General features: G+C 41.0%; 2 non-coding genes across 2 annotated transcripts; both read right to left on the bottom strand.

Annotated features, from left to right (window-relative positions):
* Positions 1 to 1,326: 1,326 nt before the first annotated feature.
* On the bottom strand, positions 1,327 to 1,400 carry trnan-guu (transfer RNA asparagine (anticodon GUU)). The gene has a single exon. It is a non-coding gene; the product is annotated as a tRNA-Asn (tRNA).
* Positions 1,401 to 2,188: 788 nt separating this feature from the next.
* Positions 2,189 to 2,262, bottom strand: trnan-guu (transfer RNA asparagine (anticodon GUU)). The gene has a single exon. It is a non-coding gene; the product is annotated as a tRNA-Asn (tRNA).

The raw sequence follows: 2,262 nt of genomic DNA, 5'->3' as shown, positions 1-2,262 counted from the left end.
CATTGTTGTGTTGTTAAATTAAGTGCATGTGAAAACTATTTCTGGTAAATGACATTGTGACATCAGTTTTGAAGCCTCTAAGCCTCTAATTTATAGAGAAAGCTGGTGGTTAGGATGCATATCAAACACATGGTTATAATGTAATCAGCAGAGAGTCCCTGGTTTGATTCCTGGCTGGCAGACCTTTACTACATGTCATTCCCCTGCTTTCCTTTCTGTCTCCACGACACATATTTAATAAAGTTGCCCCTCGATTATTCATACTGCGACTGAACTCATAACAATAATTATAAGTAAACAATGAAGGAAGAGGACACAAAGAGAAGAATAAACATTGTGAACTCTACACAACACTGTGTCTATCTCAAGCTGTTACATGTTTAACTGGCACCCACACTAGACCACAGCATGTAGTCCAACCTCATGCAGCACCTGACTGACCTGTTGCTAGGGGCGCCACACATCCTGTGGTAAAGGTTTGAAATGTTTCAGGTTTTGCATCTCTCTTCAACAAACATATCCTGTTGACAGAAACACAGACAGTGACAACCAACAACCAAAAACCTTTGAACAACAAGAGATCTGAGGTCACCAAGGGGAAAACAGTCAGACATAATGTGGGGAGCAGTGGGGAACATTAGAATTTAGAAATTGATTGAAAATTAAAAGGATCTAAGCTGAAAGCCATACAATGACTATCTATCTCAAGGATGTAGATGGTTGGTTTTGCTTTGCAAGGGTTTTGATTATAACCCCCTTTTCAGGCATGCAATCCTTTCTGTTAATGGGAAGGCATCGGAACACGTCAACTGTCTGAATAAGCACCTTTTTCCATAAAATCCATTGAACATGACACAAGTCTAAACTGCACGCCGTCATATTAAAGGATAGGCACGCACAAACAGCATACTTTAAACTGTGTGAAGTTATTTACAGAATCTTTTCCTGCATTTCAGCACTTACACGGGTCTGAAAACATCCCAGAATGCAAAAGATACAATTTGTCAAATCACCAAACATCTTTCAAATATTGAACGTGTCCTTTGGTATCCCACATCTGAAAATGGCTTTTGTAAATTTAAGCCCAAGCATTTCAAGGCCAATTAAACACGTTAACCAATATTACACACAAATTAAGTTTAGAAATGAGCTATTCATTTTGTGGCAGTAGTAGTTATGCTGGATTCAAGGATATATTACTCTTGCTGATGTGTGTGACATGTTCTGCCACACTGTTAAGTCAGTTGCTATGGAACCTTTTCGATAATCAGGGAAGATAGAATTCCTTCATACAAGGAAACCTTGTCAGTTACCCACAAAAGCCTGCGTCCCTGGGTGGGCTCGAACCACCAACCTTTCGGTTAACAGCCGAACGCGCTAACCGATTGCGCCACAGAGACACTGCACATGTGTAAGGTGTGCACATGGGATCGTTCTGAGACCCACACCTACCTGTATTTTCTGTTGACTTCTAGTTTGGACTCTCTCCCCCGACTAAACACTTATCAGGGAAGACTGAAAAAGCTAGGCATTCATGACATCGACAAATCAAGCTCGGACCATGGGTTATCAGGTCTTGAACAAACACTGTTGCCACCCTTAGAATGAGGATATCTATGAAGCCCTTGCTCTCTTTATCCACTCCTCTGCCACTTAAGCACACAAGTTCACCTCTAACTCCTCTCAAACACTGTAAAACTAATCTAAGCTACACAATGGCAAGTTGTAATATTTGAGAACTTCAGTCATTTGTGTTCGATATTGAAAGCCCCAACTTGGAAGTTGACAGATTTTAGATTGTCGATGTATGAAAGTTTAAATGTGTAGTTTTGAGCCTGTCATCAGCACCTGCAGACTAATGATACTTACATTAATGAATGCAATTTGAGTTTTTTTTTTCTTTGTACTAGATGAGCTGAAGTTGGTTGCTTCCAGCTGTTTAGAACTAATCCTTCATCCAACACTGTAATGGGTATGTCTGAATGAAGCCATGACAAACATTAACTGAAAAGTGACCTATTTCCTCAATGACTTATGTGCCTTCACTTTGACGGAGCGATGAAGCCAGCAACTTTCCATGTCTCATTTCTGAAACGGATTCTATTGTATGAACAAAGCCACAAGCAGGTCTGCTGATCAGCATGCTGACATGTGGAACTTCGTCTGTCTATTTAAACACAAAAGCCTGCGTCCCTGGGTGGGCTCGAACCACCAACCTTTCGGTTAACAGCCGAACGCGCTAACCGATTGCGCCACAGAGAC

The sequence above is a fragment of the Stegastes partitus genome, unplaced genomic scaffold (assembly GCF_000690725.1).
Source record: "Stegastes partitus isolate 25-593 unplaced genomic scaffold, Stegastes_partitus-1.0.2 Scaffold1698, whole genome shotgun sequence".
In the NCBI taxonomy this organism is placed as follows: domain Eukaryota; kingdom Metazoa; phylum Chordata; class Actinopteri; family Pomacentridae; genus Stegastes; species Stegastes partitus.
Note: the sequence above shows the minus strand (reverse complement) of the source record. Positions and strands in the feature narration are given on the sequence as shown.